Raw genomic sequence first — 8,187 nt, forward strand, 5'->3', positions numbered from 1 at the left:
TTTACATGGAAAGAACAGAAATAACTCTGCATAACTGCAGAACACAATATCCAATATAACTTATACATAGACCATAAGGAATAATTGAATACTTCTATATTAATACAAGGCTGCAACTTAGAGGATTGCCATTGGAAAAATAATCTTCTACTGGCCAGTAAGGGCAATGCAGGCAAAAGTTAGAACACTCCAACGGAAATAATTCTGACTTTACCATTATAAGGATAGGTTCTTCACTGCAGGAGAATCATTTGCAAAGAAATAGGATGTCTCTTCTTCCCGAGTTAATCATCTGTATATTTCCTACCAGTTTGCTGAGATATAATTACACAGTTAACTTTAAGCAGGAAAAAAAAAAAAAACTGCAAGACAAACTCTGTTCTGAAACAGGTACTAGACTGGTCAGCAAAAATTTTCCTTGTTGCAGTCTGAAGGCAATGGGCATCATGCTGTGGTGGTTTTACTCGGCTGGGGAGCTGAGCTCCACCACAACCATTCTCTCACTCCCCCTCCTCAAAGGAAAACAAGGAGAAAATATGATGCAAAGGGCTCAAGGGTTTTGATAAGGATAGGGAGCTCACTCAACAATTCCAGACAGAGAAGACTCAGCATAGGGAGACTTATGTAATTTATTGCCTATTACTAACAGACTAGAGCAATGAGAAACTAAACCGATTGGAACCATCTTCCCCCCGCCACTTCTTCACGGTCCCTCTCTGCCCCTGCTCCCCATGGGGTCCCTCCCACAGGATGCCGTCCTTCCCAAACTGAGCCTGCGGGGGCTGCCCATAGGCAGCAGCTCTTCAAGAGCTGCTTCCACGCGGCTCTGTACCATGGGGTCCATCCCCCAGGAGCAATTTGCTCCAGCATGGGTCCCCCATGGGTGGCAGCTCTGGCCTGGGGCCTGCTCCTGCGTGCGCTCTCCATGGGCCACAGCCTCCTCCAGGCCACAGCCACCTGCTCTACTGGGGGCTCCTCCACCCATAGGGGGGGCTGCAGCATGGAGATCTGCTCCGTGTGGGTCCCATGGGCTGCAGGGGGACAGCCTGCTCCACCAGGGGCCTCTCCACAGGCCGCAGGGGAACTGCTGCTGCGTGCCTGCAGCACCTCCTGCCCTCCTGCTGCACTGACCTGGGGGGCTGCAGGGCTGCTTCTCACTCCTCTCTCTCCTAGCTGCTGTTGTGCAGCAATTTTTCCCCCTTTCTTAAACTGTTCCCCCAGATGCACAAACAACATCACTTACTGGCTTGTCTCTGGCCAGCAGCGGGTCCCTTTGGAGCCAGTTGAAAATGGCCTTTATCTAACATGGGCAGCTTCTAGCTTCTTCTCACAGAGGCCACCCCTGCAGCCCCAAACCTTGCCACGTGAACCCACTACACATGCACACTCTCTGAAAGGTCTGGTTTTCAGCAATATCAACAATTTTTAACAAGAAGCAATGCACATTGACTGAAACACAGGAAGTTCCCTCTGAGTATCAGAAAACACTTCACTGTGCAGGTGATGGAGCGAAGGAACACTGAGGTAGTGGAATTTTCCTCCTTGGTGATCTTCAAGAGCTGCCTGGATGTGGTTCTGGGTGTCCCTGTTTGAGCAGGGGGCTGGACCAGATGGCCTCCAGAGGTCCTTTCCAACTTCAACCCTTCCAGGATTCTGTGGTGTTTTAGAAATTCTAGGAGCTACTTTGATACTCTTCCTACCTTGCATTTGCTATCTGCTGCTAAGGCTCTGGAACACTTTTCTTCCTATTCAGCTGACCACGTGTTTTACATCTTTTAAAAGTGCGTGCTGTGTTTGCTAGCGTCAGGCATTCAAGTTCCAGAAGTTACTTTTTCTCTGCTACACGTATGTTCCATCAGGATATGAAAACAAAAACTGGGGTGTACATGCAACTTTCTTTGCACAAAATTAAGAGGATGGGGGAAGGGGCCATTTGTTTTGTTTTATTTTTTTTATTTAATACCATATCACAGCCTTTCTGAACCTCATAGCATGATCCCAAAGGGAATAAATTACTGGACATCTTTTCAATTTTTTTACCTCTTTTCAACAACAAGATGGCACTCCAACACATCTGCAAGATGTCATCCCTATGATATTATGGCATCTGTGCTTACCAACATGAACTCACTTGAAATGGCCATTTGTCAGGAAACAGTTCTCTCCTCAATCACATCTCCCTCCCTCGTGTGCACTGACTATAGCAGACTTGAAAACTGCTGACTGTCTTGCAGGAAATCTGCTATAGCAAGTTGGTTAGTCTGCTGCTTATTCTCTGTGTGAACACACAAGTTCAAAGACTGAAAGCTAAGGGTTAATGAAAGTTTCACCAGACCTGGAGGTGAAAAAGCACAGAGTAACTGCAGATAATCCAGCTTTGCCCAGTAACTCGGTCTAGCAGACAAGCTTCTTAAAGAGGGGCACAAAGAAGAAACTCCACTTCCAAGTGGAGTTTCAGCAAGATAAAAGTAACAAAAGGAAAAAGTACAAATGACTAAATGATGTAGAAGTTACCGTAATGTTCATATTGCAAAACTTGTAAGTAGTGCACCAGCAAGCAATAAATAAGTAAATAAAAGGATATAATCAACAGTATCAAGGACTAAGAATACAATGCTGATTTTTTTTTTTTGGAATACATAAAGAACAAAAGAAATAAAATTGGTTTCATTGCTAATGATAATGTTGCTGATAATGAAAAAGCGTTCAGTTAAGTATTCGGTATTCAGAGATAAAGTGTATTTGCGTCACATGAGGCTGTTGAAATTGCTTTCTAGTCCCTTAACAAACCACAAGAAAGTTAAACAAACATTGAAATATATAAATATTTCAAAATCAGTAGATTCAGACAATTTACAGTAAGGAACCATAAAAGAATACCCTGAAGAATGCTGTTGTTGATAGTTCCAATAAATCTTAGCATTTCCAGAAAATTCTGAAAGATAAATTAAATAACTTTAATATTATTCAAAATGAGAGATAAAATGACTGTGTTACTTGTAGTCAGACTACCATGAGATTATTCTGACATAAAAGTTATTATAAAAGTTGCAAACTAATTAACTATAATTTAACTGGAAACTAGAAATACTACAAGCAGAAGTAATTAATGTGGTTCCCGGGGAAATAAATCAGATTTTTATTCCTCAGTATATTTCTTTATTCCCTGGAGTTGAAATTTTGCCAGGCAGAGAAAAAACAGAAACAACAAAATCTTGCAAGATTAACTGACCACTCTGAAGCAATAAGCTTTGAAGGAAAGCATTATCAAAGAGTTGTTTCCAGTGATGTTATAAGGGACATAACACCATTAAAAGCTTTTATTGGTGATTTGGATTTAAATATAAAATCTCTGCTGACAATCTTGCAGATGACAACACCTTGCAAGATGACAAACTGGGATAACAACATCAGTCATACAGATGAGTCTACACTGCTGTTGTGAGATGGCACCACAGCTTATTTTAACAAAGACAAATGACACCACATCTAGAAATGTAGATCTTATCCCAGGAATAAAAAGCAAGCTAACATGAGCACTTAATGTATAAATTCGGGAACGTTTTACCTCTGTATTAAAATTACCAAGTCCTCTATACTGAAATCCTGTATACCATCCCTTTGCCCCTGTTTTAAGGAGGACTCTGGAAAACTGGGGAAGGTAGAAATAAGAGACACAAAAATTGAATGACACGTTTTAGTGAGACGGAGTTCATGATCTCAATTTGTTTGGCTTATCCAAAAGGAAACTAGGAAGTGATTTGATTACGATGTCTAAGAACCTCCATAAGGAGAAGCTGCAGGGTATTAAGGAGCTCTTTAACACAGGGGAGAGAGACATAAAAAGAATCAATGGCTGGAAGCTAATGCCAGAGAAATTCAAATGAGAAGTGAGATGCATTCATAACTGTGAGAAAGATGAAACATTGCAACAAACTGGTGAAGGAAAGTATTTTGCCTCTTGATGCTTTCAAACCAATACTGGACATTTTTCTGAAAGGTATGATTTAGCTGAACACAAGTTATGCTTTAGTCAAACAAATTATTGGGTTCAGTATAGAGGCAACAGGGTGAAATTTAATGGTTTGTGATATATGAGAGATCAGACTAGATGAACTAATATACACCCCAAGGCTAAGCTCTATTAATCGATTTATCAGTGCTTTATGCTGCCATCCATTGCTACAGTTTCTGAGCACTTTCATATTAAATCAATAACGATAGTGAAATCCCTGGCGGACTTCAAGGAGCTTCTGGAACTTTTGCTTTTAGGAGTAAAACTAATTAGGGAAGGATTTTTGAGATTTTTCTAGATGAGGTCAGAAGGCTTGCATTCATCCGTCTTGTTAAAGGCTGTACATCACTACATGTTCTTTGTGCTTATGTAGTATTTTATGGCAGTGTCCTAGTGATTTCAACCAGGCACAGTTCTGCCAAATGCTTCTATTTAAGAGATGCAGTTATGTTCGTGTCCTTTAATGCTCACAAATGTGCTAGTGAATACCATGAAAGAACTATTTCAAAACTCCTCTTTTCAATGTTGTTTTGGATAATGGAGTCTTGATTTGCTGGTACAAAGAAAAATAAATGTTTGGATCCTCAAAGAGTCATAATTTGCACAAAAAGGAAATGCGGTAGTAGGTCCAATGCACCATATAATCTATTCCTTAAAAATTACGTATTTTCAGAGACTAAGTGGATAATGTGTCTAGTCTACAAAAACATTAATTCCAAAGCAATTGGATTTTTATAACATGTAATAGTTATTATACACTTATGCTTTAGGATGTGATGTCCTCAAACTACATCTATTTTGCAAGAAGGTAAAACTCAACCTTAGACTCTGAAAATGATAAAAATACAAAAGCATTTTTAATGGAAGTTCTTCCCAATGTACTCTCAGACAAATGTACATTAACAAAGCAACCTCTAATTAATTTAGACTCTGCTCAAGGTCTAAGACAGCAAAAATAGAGCAAGTTCTCTTTCTACGTATATATTTAAATAGCTGCAAACTGTTAAAGCTTTATCTTTCCAAGTTAAATCAGTTTTTATTAATTACACCCCATTTTTCTGGCCAAGGGTAGGTCAAGGTAGGCCAACAGGATTATTACAAAAATTAGTTATTGATCTAGTTTTTGAGCAATATCCCACCATCACATATTTTTTCTCAGTTATACTCATTGTTTATTTGGACCATTGAAGAAGGTGCTTCTCAAAAGCCTACACGTTTCAGTGGGATATTTGCAGCTCTTACATTTTCAGCTAGAACAGTTTTACACACTATGTACTCTCAATTGTATTCTGTAATCCTAAAATTTTGTTTGGGCTTTTTGAAGTCATAAGCCAATTTTCTGTCTTTGTACATGCACGAAAAGTGAAAGAAGAGTCTACTGAAGGCTTTTCCCTCAGAGGCTGCCCAGCACCTACAGGAGCAGAACAGAGACCAAGCACCCCAGTGCGCACTGTTTGCCCCAGCACTTGTCTTTTGTTCCTGCTGTTCTCCAAAGCCCTGCTGAGCCTGTCTGCCTGAGGCAAGCAGAAAGGTTCAGATCATCTCTGTTTAATTGTAGTGGTTCCATGGGCCAAGTTTTCTTCCTGAAGCATGCCTCTAGTAAAAAGCCTTTGTCCACAGAGAAAAACAAGTATCAAATTTTGTAGTAGTCTACATAAAGTTGGAGGGAAAACTAAGTTTACTCCCCAAGCTACAGACAAGAAATACACGACACTGCTTAGGAGCTACTTTGAGTCAATAGCATACTTCTGTGCCCAGATATGTGCTCATTGATTCACACTGTGGAGAAAGCAGCATGCCCACCCTGGCTACCTGTCTGGCTTGAAATAGTTTGCTTGTTAACCAGAAAGGCCCTCTTCTGAAAACATACCTGGCGGCGAAAGCAATGTTAGCTAATGGCGTACCAGCTACCAAGATCCAGAAATATCATCGTAAGAAGAACACATGGAGCGACACCAATTTGTCAAACAGTAACAGAAGTGGAGGGGTAGTAGAGAAAGGAGGCAGCAAACAGGAAAGCTGATCACTCATGACAGGCAGTAAACTCCCAAAATTCTAAGTTACTTACTAAACTAGTACAAAAAACAACTAATCAAGAGAAAAATACAGTGCATGACACTCATACCCTGAATAGCAAAGTGGGTTCTATTTCTTGATTTTAGATTTGCAGTCCTGACTCACCTTGGGTACCATTAACCATGGCATAAAAATGTAAAACAAAACCATAAAACAAAACATAAGGGAATACTTCTAGATGACAAAAGATGAGTACCAATGGCTGGTCAGAAACTGCATTACTTCTGAAATTCACAATATCTAAGAGGCAAGCAGTGCCCCCTATGCATCCCCTGCTCAGTGAGAAACAGTAGGTTAGCATTATTATAAATTACAGATTTTTAATGCTAAAAGTATCAGCTTTGACTAAAAATTAATTTTCTGATTGTAAATTAGGAGTTAAAACTGGTTATATTGCATTCATTTTCTTGGAAACCTGAAAAAATATGCCCTAAATACTCATTAACTCAATGACAAATATTTGCAGTTTACGGTAACTTCTACATCTACTTTTGTATTTTAAAGCAATTCATACGAACATTACAAATTGATTTTATGTGAACTGCTGCAGTGAAATATGTCTGCATGTGACTGGCAGAACATTAAGATTCATAAGATATGGACATAAAAGAAAAAATTGAAAGCATTCAAATGAAAGAGCATAGTGATTATCTTTTAAAAGCAGTGCAGGGGGGAGGGAGGAAGAAAAAAAAAAAAACACGGAAATTTGGTAGCAAGTATTCAGGAAGATGCACATTCATGAGTTTAAATGAGGATTCTCTAAAGAATTGACTGCTGCTGTGCATAAAGTAACAATAAAACTGAAGAAACAAAACATAACTTCTTCAGTTCAATAATTTCTGGTTACTTGATATTCCTTCCAGAAACTTAAAATTTTAATAGGCCCACAAAGGCTTAAAAAAGCATTGGAGAATGACAAATCTGAAATTTCCTGAATATCTTGGAGCACAAGCTGTTCTAATACAGATCCACTAAGTGGCTAGCTAAGTGGATATTTTGAGAACTACTTCAAAATGAAATTTTCTCCTCACCTCCTGAAATGAAAATTTCAGTATTACTTCTGCAAATATCTTCTGTTTTTAAAGCTGAGTAATAATTTCTAATAATCTACTAGGAAAAGGCAACTGTGAAGTAACCTGCATTTCTACTGAAAATTATCCATCGTTATTAAAGATTTAGCGATTAATTGAAATACAGAATCATAGAATTATAGAATCATTTACATTGGAAAAGACCTCTAAAATCATGAAGTTCAACTGTTAACCTAGCACTGCCAAATCTACCATTAAACCGTGGCCCTAAGCACCACATCTACATGTCATGAATATCTCCAGTGATGGTGACTCAAACACTTCCCTGAGCAGCTTGTTCTAATGCTTCACAATCCCTTAAGTGAAGAATTTTTTCCTGATACGCAACCCAAACCTCCCCTGGTGCAACTTGAAGCCATTTCCTCTTGTCTTATCACTTGGTGCTTGGGAGAAGAGACCAACCCTCACCCCGCCACAAATCTCCTTTGAGGCAGTTGTAGAGAGTGATAAGGTTTCCCATAAGCCTTGTTTTCTCTTGGCTAAACAGCTCCAGTTCTCTCAGCTGCTCCATGTAAGACTTGTTCTCCAGACTTCTCTCCAGCTTTTTAGCCCTTCTCTGGACACACTGCAGGGCCTCAATGTTCTTCTTGTAGTGAGGGGCCCAAAACTGAACACAGTACTCGAGGTGCGGCCTCTCCAGAGCCAAGTACAGGGGGACGATCGCCTCCCTGGCCCTGCTGGCCATAAGATTTCTGACACAAGACAGGATGCTGCTGGCCTTCTTGGCCACACTGCTGGCTCATATTCACCAACTATAGACCAATACCCCCAGGTCCTTTTCCACCGGGCAGCTTTCCAGCCACTCTTCTCCCAGCCTGTAGCGCTGCATGGGGTTGTTGTACCCCAAGTGCAGGACCCAGCACTTAGCCTTGTTGAACCTCATACAGTTGGCCTTGGCCTCCAGCCTATTCAGATCCCTCTGCAGAGCCTTCCTACCCTGAAGCAGATCAACTCTCACACCTAACTCGGTGTCATCAGTGAACTTACTGAGTGTGCACTCAATCC

The sequence above is a fragment of the Aythya fuligula genome, chromosome 1 (genome assembly GCF_009819795.1).
Source record: "Aythya fuligula isolate bAytFul2 chromosome 1, bAytFul2.pri, whole genome shotgun sequence".
Classification (NCBI taxonomy): domain Eukaryota; kingdom Metazoa; phylum Chordata; class Aves; order Anseriformes; family Anatidae; genus Aythya; species Aythya fuligula.